Below are 22,663 nucleotides of genomic sequence, written 5' to 3' on the forward strand. Positions count from 1 at the left end.
GGCTGCATAACCTCTGGAAGTAGACAAGAAAAATATCAACTGAACTCTTCACATGGCTGTGAACAAAATTAGGATTGCCAAGCTGATTGCCAACATCCGTACACGGATAGGAACCACAAAAACATAAGTCTTGACTGGATAGTAAGTAGAGCTATGGATCAGCAAAGATTATTTTTACTTTCCGTGCCCTATTACCATAGGTAATCTTTTCTTACCTCAGGTAATGGGCAAGGGAAGTATTGCTTTCCGAAAAAATTAAGGTACCCCAATTTCTAAAGTTTAAAACGTTTCAAGGTCCCCTTAGTTCAAAAGAGTGTTTTTTGTGTATTGTATTAACGGAATGACTTGCAATTTGGAACTTAAGGTCCTTACAATATGAGATCCGACACAAACAGTTTTGATCGAGTGCAATTCAAGATGGCGGCTAAAATGCGAAATGTTTCAAAAACAGTTTTTCGCGATTTTCTCGAAACGGCTCCAACGATTTTGATCAAATTTATACCTCAAATGTCATTGATGCGCTCTATCAATATTGCTATAGGTCTCATATCTGTAAAAAAATTCAGGAGCTCCGCCCCATCTATGCAAAGTTTGATTCTAGATTCCAAATTATCAGGCTCCAGATACAATTTGAACAGGAAATTTTGAGTGTATAGATTGAGCATGAAAATCTCTACATTAATGTTCAGTAACATTTTCACCTAAAATTGAAAATAAGCTTAAATTCGAAAAAATGTGATTATCAATTGCAAATTATTGTTGATTCTTTTAATCATTCACTATGAAGAGATAGCAGACCTCATGTGTGTCTCCAGCGTTATTGCCCTGTCACCAGCTGGCTCAATCTTTGAATAGTAGACTTGAGATCGCGCGGGAACACTAGCGTCAGGTGATCAATTTTCATAACGGCAAGGAAAGTTGTGTGAGTGCGCCACACCAGATTTTTTTATATTTTTCCTTGTTACAAAATGAGGGGCTTACAAAGTCCCCCCTCCCACCGTTACAAATGATGTCAGTGGTGGGGTAGTGTTATATTAATACACCACCCGTAACAACCCATCCTCACTAATCTTCAACCAGTATGCACGGTGTAGCTGACTGCGTATCAGCTTGCAACAAAAACATGATGCCGCGAAACTTGACAGACTGGATGGCTCAGCTCTCATTTGTTTTAGTATCTCAATAAACGGTCAGAATAGGTAGGTTATAGATGCTCTGAGACCTTGACGAACTGGGACCCTCACACTGCGAAAACCTGTCATGAGCACTGAGACACAAAGCAGTAGCGATTGGAGTACTTTATTTATTTATGTAGATTACAATTTAACTGTCTTATACACTTATATACAATAGCTTACAATACAGAAATTATAGATGATTTACATAATATAGACTAAAAAATAATTATTGAACTGTATATGATATGAAAAAGCAATTTGAATATAATAACTAAAGATTAATTATATTGTTAGCATCTACTAAATTGGCGGAGCTTTGACATATCAATGTCCATAATATAGACTAAGAAAATTTATTGAACTGTATATGATATGAAAAAGCTTTGTAATAATATTTAAAGATAATAATATATTGTTATGCATCTACATAAATTGGCGGAGCTTTGGACATATCAATGTCCATTCTTCGAAAAGAATATTAAAAATATCCTCCCCACTAACTGGAGTGGGTGGGTTTCAGTTGTTAAGTAAATAGGTAGGTACGTGATGGACTGGTAACTTGACGATCTGAGACCCATCGCACTGCGTCGACCGTGGATACCCGTCACAAGCACACAGACACAAAGCAATGGTGATATAGTGAGGTCCACGTTATAATGGCAGTGTTTGATTAGCAATGGTTTTGCTACCCTGGTCAATCATTCAACAAAGCGGATAGCACTATCTCTTTATCGCTCTGCTCTGTTGCCAGATTGTCTTTCAAAAATGTGGAATTAATCATTAATTAACAAAATATGCAATCTTTATCATGAAATTATTAAAATATAACTTCTTGCTTAATAAATATATTTTGATTATTTGATTGATTGAGAAAGAAAAAGTTTTGGGCTTTTAAGCCTGTGGTTCCTTCCTCAATCATCCATAGTTGGGAATGATATTGTATAAATATAAAGAAAATAAAAATCTCAGTACCTTTTTTTTGAATATTTTATGTGATAAAATATTTCAAAAAAAAAGGGTACTAAGATTTTATTTTCTTTATATTTATATTACAAGTAGCCCTATACAGAAAAGAGATAATGATATTGTATGTATCAATGTAAAAGCTATGAGAAATTATGTCTATTTGATTATATTTTTAATGATATGTCATATTATAAAGAGTTTGTAATATGTCTGGATATTCTGATTGGCAATGAATTTAATTAAATGAAATTGTATTTGAGGATATTATTTATTTGAAGCTGAAATAACATTGATTGATTATTAACACGTATTATATTATTTCAAATAAATTTCTTATTCCAATGGGAAAAGTTAATTTGACTCAGTGGTCGTGCTATTCCTGTATATTATTGAATCTTGAATCTACAGTGAGGTCCACGTTATAATGACAGTCAGTAGTTGGTTAACAATCGTATTGCTATCCTTGTCTATCATTCAACAAAGTGAATAGCCCTATCTCTTCTCGCTTTGCTCTGTTGCCAGATTGTCTTTTAACAATGTAGAATTAATCATTTATAACAAATATGCCATCTTAATTATGAAATTATTGAAAATATAACTTCTTGCTTAATAAAATATGATTGATTATTTGAAACGAAATGAAGAATTAATATTAAATCAATAGAAGAACGTATGGAGACAAAAAACTTCTCGAAGGTGTTCGAATGTCGCAACGAACACCGAAGTACTTTAAGCCTAGTTTTCATCAATAGAGTTAGTGGTAGAATTCCGTGGGTGAATACTGTCATAGAGAAACAATAGCGTTAGTAGATATCCCATGGTATAGAGAATTTATGTCGCAACTTTTACTGTTATCTCAAGCAGATTACTATCGATTATTGTCAATTTTTACTGTTTTGTTGGGGTGATAGTGTATGAACGGCAGAATTTGAGAGACTACAAGCGTCACACAGCTGCTTAGGAAAGAACTACGTGAACTATCGGCTTGGGATAACAGTAAAAGTTGCAACATAAACGCCCTATACCATGGGATATCTACTCACTTATGCTATCGTTTCTCTATGATACTATCTTGTGAACTCTCCCAATGAAAACGTTCATGGTAGAGTACTAGTTTTTAGTAGAGTAGAGTGGTATAGCACCGTGGGATAATACTCTACCACTCGCTTTCCCCCACCACCTCTTCTCACTCTACTCTACCACTACCATGCTAATGGAAACAGTCTTGAGCTAGTAGAGTAGAGTCACTCTAGAGTAGAGTACAAGACATATTACGGTTGGTTCTGTTCACTAGACAACACCTTACCTACTATTCTCAATTGTAGTGAGAACAGTTACTCGACCAAGTAAGTAGAGTAGAGTTAGCTAGGTGGAGTTAGTATGTCAGTTACTCGACCACTAACTCTACCAGTGAAAACCAGGCTTAACCCTGTAATATGGGGAATATTGAGAGGTTTGAATTGTTGTTTTTTTTGGTGCCTTTCTTTCAGGTTGTTGAACTGTTCAAAATTGAACTAAATTTTTCCAATATGAACTCTAGTGAACCTTGTTTTTCATTGTTAAAGAATTCATTCATGCACCTAAATCTTGTGTTGCCTGGATCGGCAACGTTGTTCTCCTATCTTTCTCCACTGCCATTATAACGTGGACCTAACGTTAGGAGGGTCTCAGTTGCTCCAGATTTCATAGGAGCGCCTGAATAGGATGCATCCGCCTGGAATCATCTCCCGCGGAGCGCTATTGTTCTCTTCAAGGGAAATTTCCACTCCCGCAGGGAAATTCAGCGGGAAATTTCAGCGCGGCACTGTATTGGTCGACCTGGAGCAGGGATCAGCAGCACAGCACACAAAGTGAAGGGTGTCTGTGAGTGGTGAGTGAATCTACTGCGTTTGTTTCGTGACCCTAGAAAACTCTTTGAAAACCCAAATAAAAGTAAATACTACACCGAATTCAAGTGCAAAGTTGGCACGCGAGAGTGAATTGGAATGTGACTGTGCAAGTTTATTGGTGGATACAGTGTGAAGTCGTTATCTACTGTTGGCTGTGTGAAGGTAGGAGGTGTTCTCTCATCACCTATAGTGAAGTCCACGTTATAATGGCAGTGTTTGATTAGCAAAGATACTGCTATCCTTGTCTATCATTCAACAAAGCTGATAGCGCTATCTCTTTCACGATTTTCTCTGTTGCCAGATCGTCTTCCAACAATGTAGAATTGATAATTAATCAACAAAATATTCCATCTTAATTTTCAAATTAATGAAAAATATGATTCTAGTGAGGTCCACGTTATAATGGCAGTGTTTGATTAGCAAAGATACTGCTATCCTTGTCTATCATTCAACAAAGCTGATAGCGCTATCTCTTTCACGATTTTCTCGGTTACTAGTTCGTCTTCTAACAATGTAGAATTGATAATTAATCAACAAAATATTCCATATTAATTATGAAAATTAATTATGAAATAGTTTCTTGCTTGATAAAATATAATTAATTATTTCAAACGAGAATGAACAGTTAATATTGCATCAATAAACCTGTATCAGCTACCGTCTATAGAAGGCATTGACAAGACAGAGGATCATTATGAAAGAATTGAAAAATATAATTCCTTGCTCAATAAAATATAATTGATTTTTTTCAACGAGAATGAACCGTTGATATTACATCAATAAACCTGTATCATCTACCGTCTATAGAAGGCATTGACAAGACAGAGGATCATTATGAAAGAATTGAAAAATATAATTCCTTGCTCAATAAAATATAATTGATTTTTCTCAACGAGAATGAACCGTTGATATTACATCAATAAACCTGTATCAGCTACCATCTATAGAAGACATTGAAGATCGGCATCGTTGTTCACCTTTCTTTCTCCACTGCCATTATAACGTGGACCTCAATAAAACAACTATGGCGTGCAGATAAATGTTATCCGATAATTTTATGAAATTCAGAATAATTTCATGAGTTTGTGGTCATCAGAGACCTATTATATTCAGATTTGTTGGTGTATTATGATGAAGCATATGTTTTGGAATGTTTGCTTATACATTGTTGGGTGTAACTGATAAGAATAGAGGCAAACACACACACGATAGCAGACTGTCGTATGCAGATAAACCGAAAAGAAAATCCCTCCCGAGGTGCTGGGATGCTAAAACGCACTCAGACATCCGTCTGTCTACATACGTCTGTCTGTCTGTTTGCCTGTTTGTTCAAGCATGATCCTTTATTCTTTATTCTTCATTGATTTATACAAATACATCATCAAAAATGATAGGGAGAGAATTGATAAGGTAACCTTGTGCTATTCCTCTCCGAAATTTAGATAAGGTTACACATAGTCCGAAATAGGTTCATAGGTCTTGTAGTTGTTCACTTCACATAATGTTCAGTTCTTAAATATTTTTACAAAGTAGATTTGGAGTTAAATTTGTGTACAAGATCCTTATATTGATTCATAAAACAAGCACATCATCAAAAATGATAGGGAGAGAATTAATAAGGTAACCTTGTGCTATTCCTCTCCCAAATTTAGATAGGTTTACACATAGTCCGAAATAGGTTCATAGGTCTTGTAGTTGTTCACTTCACAAAATTTTCAGTTCTTAATTATTTTTACAAAGTAGATTTGAAGTTAAATTTGTGTACAAGATCCTTATATTGTTTCATACAACAAGCACATCATCAAAAATGATAGGGAGAGAAAAAATAAGGTAACCTTGTGCTATTCCTCTCCCAAATTTAGATAAGGTTACACATAGTCCGAATAGGTTCATAGGTCTTGTGGTTGTTCACTTCACAAAATGTTCAGTTCTTAAATATTTTTACAAAGTAGATTTGGAGTTAAATTTGTGTACAAGATCCTTATATTGATTCATAAAACAAGCACATCATCAAAAATGATAGGGAGAGAATGAATAAGGTAACCTTGTGCTATTCCTCTCCCAAATTCAGATAAGGTTACACATAGTCCGAAATAGGTTCATAGGTCTTGTAGTTGTTCACTTCACAAAATTTTCAGTTCTTAATTATTTTTACAAAGTAGATTTGAAGTTAAATTTGTGTACAAGATCCTTATATTGATTCATACAACAAGCACATCATCAAAAATGATAGGGAGAGAATAAATAAGGTAACCTTGTGCTATTCCTCTCCTAAATTGAGATAAGGTTTCAAGTCAATCGGCGTTTGTCTGTTTGTTCGTACCGCAGTTACAGTCGCAGTTATGGTCTGATTTGGATAAACTTTTGTATACAAGTACTTTGAAACAAGGCACAGAAACGTATATATTTGAAATTTTCAAATTCATACCTTTTTCAAGATGACGGCCCCTTATTAGGAAATTTCACCCTGAAAATCAACATAACTTTTCAACACTCTAGTGAATCAGGTTCAAATTGTGCGTATTCATCTCAGCCCTTCAAAGTGGTATTATTTCATGTATCACAGATGTTCATATTTTTTCAATTTTTGGGTGCGTACACAAAGAAAGCTGGTTGCCGGCGCCGGAAAACCAGCAGCTTGCTCCTCGAGCTTATAAGCGCGGTAAAAGCTTGAAGCCGTACATAAAGAAAGCTGGTAACAAGCGCGACAAGTCAGTTCACTTTGAGCAGTGTCAAAGATGTCTTCGTCTAGTGATGATGTGTTTTTGGCGGAGAGTGTTCATTTAAAATTATTGCAAAGGAGGAAATTCGGTGTTCATGTTATTAATAGACATAGGAAGAAACTTGGTGAATACCATCACTTGTTTCCGCAACTAAAAGGTGACCCACAACGGTTCTACACATACATGAGAATGGAGCTAGCGACTTTCGATTACATATTAAGAAACATTGAAGGACGTTTGATTAAAAAGTGGTCAAACTGGCATAAACAACCAATAGAACCAGAAGAGCGTCTTGTCATATTTTTGAGGTAAGAGTTATCCATATTTATAAGGTGGATAACTTGTTCACTTTTGATTTCTGAAGTCTTCTAGGGATGTCAATCACGGGATCCCGGTCCATTTTCTATACCTAACGATCCCGGGATTTTCAAGCGTCGATCCCGGGATTTTCGGGTTTAGAAAACCTGAAATTGTGAATCGTATTTTTCCAAAAACAATTCAATATAGAATTTATTTACGGTCATGAATATGAGTTTTGCATAACTAATTTATTGTTCTAAGTGTTTCAATAATTTATTCTACAGGCACAGCCTACAGTTGCATATTTTATACGTAGGCTAATACTGTATAGTGTATAGCCCACTGTACTGGCTAAATATAATTCGCAACTTTGGAAATTAAATCATCTGTATCAACCATCTTTAAAACTACTGCACAGTACACACTACGCTAACCAACTGCAGTACAGAGACTGTACTGGAGACTAACTGTACGCACAGTACAGAGACCACTCGCAGACTGAGCCAGTTGCTGGAAACCGGCTACAAGAATGTTCTCTTCATACTTGTTTGCCGGTTGACGCCGGCAGCTCGCGCTTGTTGCGCTTGTTGAGCCGGCACCGGCGTTTACTGTGTACGGGCACACTTGAAACCATGTTAAGTTCTTCTCAAGCCGGGACGCGCTTACAGCGGCTGGTTTTCCGGCGCCGGCAACCAGCTTTCTTTGTGTACGCACCCTTTGGAATTCGATTTTTTTCCCAATCTAAGTTTCAGATTTTCCATCTTTTCAACCGTGCTTCCGAGCTAAAAAGTGTAGACCACCTTTATTCTTCAGCACTCCTAGGTGGTCTTATTTCATATATCACATGTTCAAAATTTTAAAAAATTCAGAATTCGATCATTCTTTTCAAAGTCCCAAATTCCAAGTTTCAGATTTTCTATCTCTTCAACCGTGCATCGTAGCTAAAAAGTGTGAAAAACTTCTATTTCTCAGCGTCCTCCACCGATCCTATTGCATATATCATCATACTCTAAATCCAATTTGTATGTGTGTTTGTGTGTGAATAGGCGGGCGTGTGTGAGTAGAGATGTTAGCGAGTGTAGCGAGTACTACTGTTCTCCGAACTACTAGTTAAAAATGATATTTTGTTCTTCAAATGATAAAAATCCAAGTGATAAAATAATGATAAATTAATCCAAGTCAGATCCTCTGCTTTTCGCACTGTGCACGGGGTTGTCTAGTTCTCCTCATGTTTGTTTTCAACTACGATCAAGAAAATTATGATGATGATGATTATTAGAAAGATGATGATTATGATGACGATGACGATAAGAAAGCTGAGTGTTACTAATTTATGCATATCATATTCATCTGCTCTGCTGTGTTGCCCACTTCATCCACGCCAGTCCATCACTGGCTTTTATACGTTAATTTACATTTTTCCATCTTGAGAGTACTTCTCTAACTCTACTAATATTTCTACTAAATTCTTGTTTCATCTCTAGCCTCTCTTCCATAACACCTCTCCCGTTCATTCTGTCTTTCTCTGGAGTTTTACATTATTTTCTCCCTCATTCTAATACCTCACAGTTTAGCTTCTCTCTCACAATTCCTTAAGATATGTTTTTACCTCTCTTCATCTTTCTCTTTTCTCAATCTCATTACTCTGAGAGCTTATATTTTCTTATTCTATTCTCTTTCTTTCATATTCCTCTACTTCTAATACAGCCTTTTTCTAGAGTTTCACATCATGTTCTTCCTCATTCTAATACCGTTCAGTTTTGCGTCTCTCTCACAATTCCTTATGACATTTTTTTGCCTCTCTTCATCTTTCTCTCTTCTCAATCTCATTACTCCGAGAGCTTATATTCTCTTATTCTATTCTCTTCCATATTCTTCTACTTCTAATACAACCTTTTTCTAGGGTTTCACATCATTTTCTTCCTCATTCTAATACCTTTCAGTTCAGCTTCTCTCTCACAATTCCTTATGACATTTTTTGTCTCTCTCCATCTTTCTCTTTTCTCAATCTCATTACTCTGAGAGCTTATATTTTCTTATTCTATTCTCTTCCATATTCCTCTACTTCTAATACAGCCTTTTTCTAGAGCTCTACATTATATTCTTCCTCATTCTAATACCTTTCAGTTTAGCTTCTCTCTCACAATTCCTTATGACATTTTTTTGCCTCTCTCCATCTTTCTCTTTTCTCAATCTTATTACTCTGAAAGCTTATATTTCCTTATTCTATCCTCTTCCATACCCCTCCGCTTCTAATTCTGCCTTTTTCTAGAGCTCTACATTAGAGTTTATCAGAGATTGACAATGGTGTAATAACCGAAACCGGTCTTTCTAATTATCAATAAATCAGTGGTTTTTTGACAATTTCTTAGTTTTTTTCATTCAATATGAATAATTATCACAATATCAACTTCTCAACTACACAAAAAGCTCTACATTATTTTCTTCCTCATTCTAATACCTTTCAGTTTAGCTTCTCTCTCACAATTCCTTATGACATCTCTTGCCTTTCTTCATCTCTCTTTTATTCTCAATCTTATTACTCCAGAAACTCACATTTTCTCATTCCTATTTGTATAATTCTTAAGGTATTACTTTTCTCCATCCTCTCTTCTCTTTTTTGTAAACTTTATATTTTCTCTGATTCTGATATTTTAAACCTGGTTTTCACTTGTAGAGTTAGTGGTCGAGTAACTGGCATACTAACTCTACCTAGCCAACTCTACTCTACCATAGAGAAACAATAGCGTAAGTAGATATCCCATGGTATAGGGCGTTTATGTCGCAACTTTTATTGAAATCTCAAGCCGATTACTGTCGATTTTTACTGTTTTGACCAAGGATAGTGTATAGCTATACTATAGGATACTATATACTATTCTTGGTTTTGACCGGGTAAGAGTGTATGAACGGCACAATATGAGAGACTACCAGCGTCATAAAGCTTCACAGGAATGAACTACGTGGACTATCAGCTTGAGATAACAGTAAAAGTTGCGACATAAACGTCCTATACCATGGGAAATCTACTTATGCTATTGTTTCTCTATGACTCTACTTAGTTGTTCAAGTCACTGCTTTCACTACAATTGAGAATAGTAGGTAAAGTGTGTTGAATGAAAAAGACTAAGAAATAGTAAAAACCACTTATTTATTGATAATTAGAAAGACCGATTTCGGTTATTACACCATTGTCAATCTCTGATAAACTAAAACTAAATACTAGAGCAGCAGAATTTATACTAGTGGGCGAGTACTGCTATTGGTCGAGGGCATGAACGCCTGCTTTTGGCCTAGCTAGACAGTCTCCTCCCCCTCAACGGTTTGACAAAATGGCGGCTGACCAGGCGTTCATGCCCTCGACCAATAGCAGTACTCGCCTACTAGTATAAATTCTGCTGCTCTTGTATTTAGTTTTAGTTTATCAGAGATTGACAATGGTTTAATAACCGAAACCGGTCTTTCTAATTATCAATAAATCAGTGGTTTTTGACAATTTCTTAGTCTTTTTCATTCAATATGAATAATTACCACAATATCAACTTCTCAACTACACGAAAAGTAGAGTGTGTTGTCTAGTGAACAGAGCTAACCTTAAGATGTCAATATTTTTCTATAAATTAACACTTATAAATTTGGAAATTCTTCATTCTATACTGATTTATACAACAAATACATCATCAAAAATGATTATTAGATACGCCTATTGCACCCCCTAGGTTATCTTATATTTGCTAAGTATTGCTACGACGTAGACTAGCTACAGCCGGATATGGGTCGGCTTCAAATTCACTTTGTGACATGATAGAGAGAGGAAAAATAAGGTAACCTTGTGCTATTCCTCTCTTCCTCTCCCAAATTTAGATAACCAAATTGAAGCCACTGGTCATCGTATAATTCAATTCAATTCAATTTTATTTTTATGTTATGCATCGTATATAATACAATATTAACACAAGTCATAAACATTACATCATAAATACATTACATATGTTACTACAATATTTATATAATATAGTCTAAATCATTGAAAAAATAAGCTAATATCACAGATGGAATTGAAGTTAGATGAACCAAAAAACAGTGGAATCAAAAGTCTCGAATTCTGAAAAGTTGCAGATCATAGAATTAAGTGGCATTTTTAGTTTTTAATTAACCATAATTCAATTTATTACTTGTAATGGCTAAACAATGGTAAGCAAAGACAATAGTCACATACATTCAAATTTCAAAGTAACATTCATTTACAAAGTAAGACTAGATAAATTTCTAAAATTGTGAAAAAATAATATTTGAAAACTTATAAACAATATGTCAGTTACAACTCATACTTATATAGAAACAAATGAATTGTTTCAATTGGATTGAATTGAATTGAACGTTGCCAAACCACTGTCTTGTCAATTGCCTTCTATAGACAGTAGCTGGTACAGATTTATTGATGTAATATCACTGTTCATCCTAGTTTAAAATAATCAATTATATTACTTTCCTTGCCCTATCACCATTGATAAGGTAAGTATTGCTTTCCGAAAAAAAACAAGGTACCCAAATGTCTAAATTTCTATTTGATCAAATTTATACCTAAAATAGTCATTGATAAGCTTAATCAACTGCCACAAGTCTCATATCTGTGAAAATTTTAGGAGCTCCGCCCCATCTATGCAAAGTTTGATTTTAGATTCCCAATAATTATCAGGCTCTAGATACAATTTGAACAAAACATTACAAGTGAAAAAATTTTTTTCTTGATTTTTATAGCACCTAGTTAAAGACTAAAGAGCTATTCTATTTTGACTTAAATTGATTATAATATTGTTTGTGAAGGTAAAACCCATTGGTTAAGCCTTCTATATTGGTCAAGGATTAAATTGAAGATTATTTTTAGCATAAAAGGATACAGTATTCTGCCTTTGCACTTCCAATTGAACACTTTAGCACTAACCTAATTCGTGTGGCTTTCAACGTTGAGCAGCTCGATTGCTTCCACGTTTACATGTTGATGATGTCTTTTCTCATTTTTTTCTGCGAATCTTTGGATTTCACTGATGACTGTCGCCACTCACAGGTCGCGGTGGAGATCTGAGTTCCTCATGTACCAAGGAGCGTCTAATAATAGTATACTATTAATAATAGTATACAATGTGAAAGTGAGTATACAATGTTATTATTTGTCAGATAACGGTGATCTTCCAGATTTAGTTGAAGATTATAAGATAATATCGGTTATGTTATCGTATTATCAACCATGTTGGCTGGAATCATGAAGTGTTACGTCGGATCCCTGGAGGTCATCCAATTAAGGGATATTAGCCGATGGGACATCCCCAAGAAAGCTATTAATGGAGAAAGGGCTTAGTGTCTTTCTAGGGTCAGCCCTAATCTCCGGACCTCTTGTGTATTCTTGTGCAAAGCCCTACAAGCAACAAATCCAGTAGCGATTTAACTGAATACTTTATAAGCTGCGTACACTATGACCCATCTAAGCACAGGAAAACATTCTAGGGTAATTGTTCTAGGCGCAACTGTAGCGTAGGTCCTATTCTCCTGCATTAGTTCCACAGAGAGAAAGTATACAAGAAAGAAATCGTTTCTGTAAAAATACAGATAAAATCAGCTGATTAAAAGTGAATTGCTCATGTTCGCGGCGCGTATATCTGTACGCACATTTAGTTATTTAGGTGCACTCATGCTTTCAAAACAAAATGAGTATATAAAGGTGTGTACAGATATACGCGCCGCGAACATGAGCAATTCACTTCCAATCAGCTGATGCCAAGCTTTTCATATCTGTATCTTACCGTTTCTGTAAAAATACAGATATAATCAGCTGATTTAAAGTGAATTGCTCATGTTCGCGGCGCGTACATCTGTACGCACCATCAGCTTGATTACTCGATTTCATCTCCTGTGAATCAGCTTTAAAAGATTTTATTCGAAATTGAATGGTTTTTCATTCACTAAAACATCAAACAAATCGAATAAAAACACAAAAATATGTACTAAATAAAACAGTGTAGAATTTGACAACATATTTGTGTTTTTATTCAATTATGGAACGGTTCTACAATATTGACAATGACTCAGTCGAATTTTCATTATACAAATCTATTTCAACTTCTGAGGCTAGCTTCACACACATTCGGTTTCATTCGGTTTGGTTCGTTTTTGGTTCGGTTCGGTTCGTTTCCGAAAACGAATTAGATTTTCATACATATCAGGTTTTAATTCGGACAGTTCTAATTAGGTATTTTCTTCTGGAGCACAGCTGTGTTTGGATCTTCACAATAATAAATAAATATAATTTTATTCGACCAAAAACAAACATTGTACAAACAAATTGAAATAAAATAACATAACTGGTGTAGCAAACACCCACGCATGCACAATACATGTTTATCATCATAGTCTAAATGAAGCCCCAAAGGTAATCCTGTGTGGGGTGTTTTCTTTCTATATTATTTTAATCATGCTGGTATTAAAATATAACAGCTGGTTTTCAAATAGTAAGATGTGATTTCTTTAACAACAAATTTTTCAAGTTAATTTGGAATTGTAAACTATTTGAATAGTTTCTTTTTTATTGTGTTAATTTTGGACGTTCGGAGTAAAAATTGAAAACTAGTTTCTTGTTTCGACACATGATATAACCTTCATCTTTCTTCTCGCCATTGATGAAATCATTTAATTCTCGTGGAAAAAAAATAAAATTCTCCCTGATTTTTGATATTTATCTTCATATTTCTCTAGCAAACTATTCATTGTGGAAAAAATGCTCCAGTGAACTAACAGAAGTGAATTCACCATAAGATTATGACATGGAAGATTTTTAAACATTATCTGTTTCAGATCAGGTCACGATATCAGGTTAAAATAAAAACAAAAACGTGAACGTGTGTGAAAGATTTTGGTACTTCTGTTAGAGAAATGTTTTCCCGTGCAGTGGTTTATGACAACTTCATCACAAAATTTTTTCGTTCCAAACCTTGGGCTTTACTTGCAATTTGATTTTTACTTGTTATATTATCAAAATACATCGCAATATAGTTATTTGTATATCTAGAGTGAAAAGTACGACTTTTTCTCCCTGTGGGAAAAAGTTTGAAGCCCGAGGCGAAGCCGAGGGCAGCAATTTTCCTGAGGGAGAAAAAGTATTTTTCGCACGTGATGTACACAACATTTTTCCTTCATCTACATTTTTTTATAGAAACTGCAAATAAAATCATTCTAATAACTTACGTATTGGTGACAATGAATCCTAACAACATAACCTAAATCTAAAACCTAAAAACTGGTCGTCTGATTGGCACTGCTGATTGCGCTATCTATCGGCAAAAGTTGTAACAATTATATCAGCTGGGCAGCTACCAAAAATGGCTGACTCCAGATCACGCGGTTCAGATTTGAATTCCAGATCAAAAATATTTGTTGGCTGGTATTTTGAATAGAATAAAATATTTTAAAAATTGTATGAATTTTTATCGTCTACTAATATTAAGAATATAATAATTATCATACAAATATATATTTCATGAGTTAATCAAATTTCTGGTTGTGGTATTGAATTCAGTTGACTCAATGACAGACACCTCTATTATGCTTTCTCATCTGAGCTTAGACCTTCTAACCTATTACAATGTAAGTTTCAAAATAGAGATGCTCCCCATGTTATTTAAATGGAGTCACTTTTACTCCCTAGGGAGTTTTTCTGTTTTCTACTACCGAGAGCGAAATAGTGACACTTTAGTATTAGGTTTCAGGGAGTAAAGTAAGTACTTTAGACAGTAGGTGGAAGAAAAATATATTGAGAGTGTTTCTGCATTTGTTTCAATATAACTCATCCTTTATGAACTCAATGATTTCTTCTAGAGCCACCTTTGTGACTGATCATGAAGCTAGGGTGAAAGGAGGAAGTTGGAGGAGAGAGAAGAAAACTCCAGCCTCCCTCATCCCCTTCATCCCTTTCATAACCCCTTCCAACCCAAGGGGCATCCCTGACGTTATTGATATGAGCACAACAGTTCAATTTCCAATCGCCTAATAACATGGTATGGAATGTGTATGTGTATGTGTGAGTGTGTTTGTGTGTGTGTGTGTGAGTGTGTGAGTGTAAGTGAGATGCGCGTATGAGCTCCATCCCGTTGGGGCGAATTCTGTAACGTATTTTCCATGGAAATTGAGCGCTCGTGTGTCGAAAAAAACCGAATTGATATCAGATAGCTCATCCATCAGTTTTCAAACTCAATAAACGGAAAACAGGGCTCTTGAATAACAGCGCTATGTTCCAGACAAGACGACCGTGTGTCATGAACATACAGATACCCCTCGTTCATCTGCCCAACAATTTAATTTCACACATTTATAACATTGGGGCATTCTGGAATTCCGCGAGCATGTTGAATGAGCGACTGAAAATTGATCAATCACTCTATCGAATTAAATTAAATCAGGAAAATCTTTTGGGTTTGAAATTATATATTCGCGTTTTACAAGGCCATTTTTTCTAGATTTGTTATTTATTTATTTATTTATTTATTCATCACATTGTGTAGGAATACTTAACATGGCACAACAGGCTCATGCCCAGAACTGTCCCATTTCCAATTTATACTATACTGTCCAAATCAAAATGTTGGTTATGTCACTTTCACTTTTCAAAATACAATTTACGCTCTTCAATACTCAGATAAACGAGCAAATTTTGAATCAAATAGATCTATTAAAGTCTAGAATCAGAAAATCTAAAACAGTAACTATATTGTTGGAAGTGGACTCGCTTACAATTTTTGCTCATTTTTTCCCCACCTTCTTCTCCATTTCTCCCTTTTCCACTCCTCTTCACCCTTCATTCCTTACTTTTATACCCTCTACCTGCCTATTACATAAGAAACCATAGTTGGCTAGGTATTTTTCCTCCTTTCTTCCTTTTCAGCACAATCCACCATGAAGCCTGTTTTTGTATTTTATTAGAAAATTTCTGCTCCGAAAAATTCATTATTTTTTTATAAAAAGGCTCATGTTCATGAGTGACATACTTCAAAGCTTTCTTGAGGTCTTCAATTTTTTTCTTTTTTCAAAGGTATCATTTCTGAATTAGTATAAGCTAGTGCTTGAGGAAGTTGTATTGTATTCGGATCAACTTTAGAGACATTGAAATTACAATAGTAATAAGCAGTGTTAACACTTATAATAAGTGTTGTAGAATTAATTGCAAAAGGCAGAATACCTAACCTCTAAGCTTAAATAATAATAATACCAGCTGTAGCGCTGTAGCGGACAAGATGCAGGTTTACCAACTTGCTAGCCTACTTTAGTGCAGAAAAGTACTTCAGTCACTGACTTGGGTCCCTTTCTGCAATAAACATAGTATGTGTCATATGATTTCTCTGTGATATAGACATTCAATCGGGTTCTTTTGTGCACTAAACTATGTGTCTACCTCCATAGTAACTGAATCCAGCAACTAAACTGAAAATTGATAAGAATTGACTCAGGTCCCTTTCTGAAATAAGCTGTTCAAATGTATTTTTTGTGTGATTTTTTGTTCTTTGATTCATTCTATGTATGTTGTGTTGAATTGAAAAAAATATTGATTGACTGATTTATTTATTGAAATGGGTTTCATACCAGCAAAAATAAGTCAGTACTTCCCTTATCTCTGATACCAGGTTTGAATAATGACTGGATTTTCTCCGTTCTAACCAAGATGGTACACATGAGTTTTGTTCGTCCTCTTCTCCTAGTGCGTCTCCTATCGGAGGTTCGCTATCAGCACAGCAATCCGCATCTTATTCACTGCCGCTCGGAACAAGTCTTTGCTGCTGCAGTCAAACCAATCCCTCAAATTTTTAAGACAGGAAACACGTCGCCTTCCAACACTCCTTTTTCCGCTGATTTTTCCTTAGACTATATTCTGGAGAGTTATTCGTTCGTCTACAATCTATCAATCTATAATTTATATACAATCTAACGTCAACAATCTTCATCCTGACTTGAAAAAAAACATCTTTTGGAACAAATGACTGAAACTGTCCAGCCCTGGATCGATCACATGACAACCATCCCTCACCCATCCCACCACATATTAATCAAAACTTTTACAATTTCTCCATTTATAAATGAATCCTCAGTTGAATTGATGAAATTGACGTTTTGGAAGAGAGTTAGTGGGAAGGATATTTTGAATATTCTTTCCAAAGAATGGACATTGATATGTCCAAAGCTCCGCCAATTTAAGTAGATGCATAACAATATTATCTTTAGCTATTACAAATAGCTTTTTTCGTATCATATATAAAGTTCGATAATTATTTTCTTAGTCTATATTATGTAAATTCATCTATAATTTTGCTGTATTGAAAGCTCGTCGTCGTCGTCTTGTTACAGGGGTAGGCATTGATATCTGTTCCACCTTCAAACATTCTCCCACCTTTTTCTTGGTCTGCCAATACTTCTCCTCCCTTCTGGCTTGTAAGCAATGACAGCTTTGGGGATTCTTCCGTTTCCTATTTTCTCAACGTGTTCTCTCCACTGTTGTCGATTCCCGTCAACTCTTTGAGGTATAGAGATCACACTGAGCTCTCTACGGATATCAATATTATAAAGCCTGTCCTCTATGGTGCATCCCTTCACTGACCTTAAAAATCTCATTTCGGCCGCCTGTAATCTGCTCCACTCCCTTCTCTTTGGTACCCAGGTTTCAGAGCCATACAAAAGTGTAGGGACGGCCATTACTTTATAAAATTTGAGCTTCGTCTCTTTTCGGGCTTTATTTTTGAGAGTTCTGTTGATAGTTCCGCATATGTACTGCAATCTGTTAATTTTTGCATTCAAGTCATGGTCTTCCTCGTATGTAATATCACATCCCAAATATTTGAAATGTGATACCTGTTCCAGTATTCTGTTGTTGAGGTATTGAAAGCTATTTTATATAAGTGTATGAGCAAGTATATATTGTAATCTACATAAATAAAGTACTCAATCAATCAATCAATCTATATTTAAGTTTCCAACTGGAATAGTAAACGGTTATGAAACGCTTTTACAACGCAGAAGGAACATTTGAATTGAAATTGCAGCCGACAATGAGTGCCGATAAAAGGGACTTAAGCCTGGTTTTCATTAGTAGAGTTAGTGGTAGAGTTTCCTGAGCAAGTACTAACTATCTTGTGAACTCTCCCAATGGAAACGTTAATGGTGGAGTAGAGCCATGGTAGAGTACCAATTTTCAGTGAAGTAGAGTGGGGGGATAGCACCGTGGGATAGTACTCTACCACTTGCCTTCCCCCACCACCGCTTCTCACTCTACTCTACCACTACTATGCTAATGAAAACAGTATCGAGCTAGTAGAGTAGAGTAGAGTTCCATTCCATCAATTTATCCAACATGGTTGATAACTCGATAACATAACCGATATTATCTTATCATCTTCAACCAAATCTGGAAGATCACCGTTATCTGACAAATAATAACATTGTATACTATTATACGATGACCAGTGGCTTCAATTAGGTTATCTGAATTTGGGAGAGGAATAACACAAGGTTACCTTATTTTTACTCTCTCTTTATCATTTTTGATGATGTATTTGTTGTATGAATCAATAAAGAATGAAGAATTTTCAAATTAACAAGTGTTAATTTATAGAAAAATATTGACATTCTAAGGTTAGTTCTGTTCACTAGACAACACACTTTACCTACTATTCTCAATTGTAGTGAAACAGTTACTCGACCAAGTAAGTAGAGTAGAATTAGCTTGGTAGAGTTAGTATGCCAGTTACTCGACCAGCAACTCTACTAGTGGAAACTAAGCTTATATGCTTGAACAAAAAATATTTTCAGTTATACTGATATGTGAGAATCCAACTTAGAATCGGAATGAATCAAAGCTCATTAATTTAAAGGTGCAAATCAATTAACAAAACTCAGTGCCAGTTGCACAAAAGCCGATTTAATTTTAATCGTGATCAATTCTACGAGAACCAATCCGTCTTATCAAAAAGGCCTTCTTGATACTTAATGTTTTCAGCTGTGAATAACAAATAGTGAGTAGGTTTTTGATTTTGTATTCAAATTTTTTAAATAAGTGCAATATTTCTAAAGTTTTTAATTTATTGTGATACATTCTGTAATCTATTTAGAGTATAAAATCAAACTTCAAAATTCAAAATTTTAAATCATCATTCTATCAAGTGACGAAGCAGTGTGTGATTACATAACTTTATCTTTTGGACAACATTAACATTTTATCAAAATTTTTGGAGAGAAATAGTACAGGCTCAGCCTAGTTTTTCCTTCAATGTCATAATTGTATTATGATTATAGTATTTTATACAATGAATGAAATGAAATAAATTCTCTGATTGGTGGTTCTCGTGAAATGAATCACGGTTGAAATGTAACCGGCGTTTGTACAACCGGGCCTAATCATTGATTCGCATGTTCATAAATTTCGATTCCTCGTTCGATGTTGTCCAGATATAATTTGTTCGACATACAAAACTGTTCACCTGGAGTGTACGGCAGGATTTGCAAGGTTATGGGACTCATTATTCACCCATAGACACCGGAGCATCCCCACCCAAAACCCGGGCTTTTCTAGCTCTGCTGCGTCAGCTAACTGCGCCAGTGCCTGCTAGATTAGAAGCTGATGGTTCTGGGGATTGTAATTACAGTCGTTAGATTAAATCAACTATATGGTGGGGGTGATCAGGCTGCATTTCTACCCGTTACATTAATCACATGAAGTTGGGTTGGAGGCTCACATCCGCCCGCTGTACGTGTCTCCTCTCATAGCAGGTGACATCCTTCTCATTCTAACTCTCTTCTCTTCAACCCTCTCACTCCAGTCTAGAGGGTTCAGTGTGAGAGAGGGCCGGCTGCGTCCTAACTTCGACCTCCCAGGTTTTTAATAAAGGCAGTGATTCAATTCAACTCTATTCCAGTCCTATTCTTTGTGTATCTTCATCATTTCCGAATAGGATTATCAGCTACAGTGAGGTCCACGTTATAATGGCAGTGGAGAAAGATAGGAGAGCAACGTTGCCGATCCTCTGTCTTGTCAATGCCTTCTATGGACGGTAGCTGATACAGGTTTATTGATGTAATATTAACTGTTCATTATCGTTTTAAATGATAAATTATATTATTCTATTTAGCAAGAAATTATATTTTTCAATAATTTCTTGATAAATTTTCATGATAAATATGGAATATTTTGTTGATTAATTATTAATTCTACATTATTATTATTCAGCGTATGGCATTTTTTTGTCAAATTTTCAAAATTTCACACTTTTATAAGTGCACGTCGAGGGATGACATATACTGTATTACAATTCAAATATATATGTAATACAAATACAGGTTCATCGATGTAATATCAACTGTTCATTAAAGTTTGAAATAATAAATTGAGCGAGTGATTTCTGTACACCTGAATATATTTTATATTTTGTTATTGGTTTTTCATATTCATTTATGGTTATTTATGTCAACGGGTCATAACGATTTTCACGAAATTTGGAACATAGTAGACTGTTTATGATATGAGAATTCGATTGCACTAGGTCTCATCCCTGTGAAAAATGGCTGAAGGATATGAATCAGCTTACCGTATCTCACGAGAAATCTAGAAATTTTAATAGACTATCAAAATAATCAGATTTGTTGACATGACACGGTGTATCATTATATTCAAAGTTAATCATTATTTTACAGTTTTAAGTGATTAGTAAGTGTTATTTTATTATTCAATTTGGTATGTAAACAATCTAAATTAGAACTTTCTTGTTTTCAAATGTTTGGACTGGAAATTGTACCTGAATTCAAGTGTATGGAACATAACCTACTTTCTGGACTATTTATAGTGTATAAATCAAAATTCGGGGGAGAAACAGTTTTGGGCTGTGCCTGTTAGTCCTTCCCCAATCATTTCGAAGAATTGTGTTCTGTTTATCAAAAAATAAATAACGAGCGAAGCTCGTTCCCCCTTATTATTTTATTAAGCAATAAATAATAATATTTTTCAATTATTTCATAATGAATTTTCATAATCAAGATGAAATATTTTGTTGATTGACTATTAGTTCCACATTTTTGAAAGACGATCTGGCAACAGAGCAAAGCGAGAAAGAGATAGCGCTATCCGCTTTGTTGAATGATAGACAAGGATAGCAATACCATTGCTTATCAAACACTACTATCAAAGAGTTGGAGCAGCTCCAGAATGAGAAGAGTATGTTATCAAATACTAAGGCCCAGTTGCACAACAGCCGGTTAAATTTTAACCGTGATTAATTTCGCGAGAACCAAACAGAGAAGGCGTTTTTGAAGAGACGGCTTCTCTGATTGGTTCTCGTGGAATTAATCACGGTTAAAATTTAACCGACTGTTGTGCAACCGGCACTAAATATTTCATTTTATTATTAAATCTCGTCTCTCTCGAGGGAGTAGATTTGTATTATTTTTTGTTTCTAATATCGTACCTATTTTTATTCAATTGCAGGGAGTTGTATCTCCATTTCTGCTATCATCGGACCACCATGAAAATTCAAGTCTAAGAAAAGTGTACAGTAGTGTGAAAGTTTTGTTGATAAACTATCTTTTTGTAATGTATAATAATACAAATTGTTTGTTGCACCAATCAAAACGATTACTGCCAGTTACTATTTTATTGTAATTCGTACAATATCCTGTACTGAAAAAAAAATCCATATATATATTTATATATATATCCATATATAATTATTATTGAACGAAAATCCTAAAAAAATGCTGCACCCCGAAGACCTCTGCTACTGCAGACATTGACAACAGGGCTAACAGCTAGATGGAAATCCGATGAGAACTACTATCCAAAAATTAGTTGCCAGCCCGGGAACTGAACCCGGTACCTCCCAATTGCTAGTCAGGAATGCTTGCCCTTACACCAAACTGACAATCTCTGGATAGCAGCACTCATTTTATACGAAGCAATAGCGGCCAACTAGTTACAGATGGAATTAAATAGAGAATGCATTTATTCAAATGCTAATTAATATATAATTATTATTGAACGAAAATCCAAAATAAATGCTGCAAATCACCCCGAAGACCTCTGCTACTGCAGACATTGACAACAGGGCTAACAGCTAGATGGAAATTCGATGAGAACTACTATCCAAAAATTAGTTGCCAGCCCGGGAAATAGTATATCCATATATTCATATGATTTGTAATTATATCAACGAATAAATAAAAAATAGATAAATACTGCCATTATAACGTGGACCTCACTATAGTGATTATTGCTCATAAATGAATAGACTACTATTTTTTCTATCTCTTTATTTGAATGTAAATCTCAGAATACTGTCTGTCAATCTCTCATTTTAAAAACAAAAGTGAAAAGCTGCGTCGCAAAAATGTCTCCACTGTTGGTGAAGCATTAAAAGAAGGCAAAGTTCATTGGCTGTGATTGGTGGTTGATTGCTGGTGAATTCATAGGAGGGGAAGGGTGAAATGCTAATGGTGGGGATGAGGGCCCTGATAGGGGTAATTCAGGGTTGAGGGATTGAAGGAGTTAGAGCAGACATCCCCGGGGTTTCGAACTTGAGACGTTATC

The 22,663-nt window shown here is 35.1% G+C and overlaps 1 protein-coding gene across 1 annotated transcript in view; it reads left to right on the forward strand.

The window, feature by feature from the left end:
• Positions 1–3,984: 3,984 nt before the first annotated feature.
• Positions 3,985–22,663, forward strand: part of LOC111051614 — a 101,323-nt gene continuing 82,644 nt past the window's right edge. Inside the window, exon 1 of the mRNA XM_022338156.2 lies at positions 3,985–4,195. The gene's annotated coding sequence lies outside the window, so the exon portion shown is untranslated. The remainder of the gene's footprint in view (positions 4,196–22,663) is intronic.

The sequence above is a fragment of the Nilaparvata lugens genome, chromosome 5, assembly GCF_014356525.2.
Source record: "Nilaparvata lugens isolate BPH chromosome 5, ASM1435652v1, whole genome shotgun sequence".
NCBI lineage: Eukaryota > Metazoa > Arthropoda > Insecta > Hemiptera > Delphacidae > Nilaparvata > Nilaparvata lugens.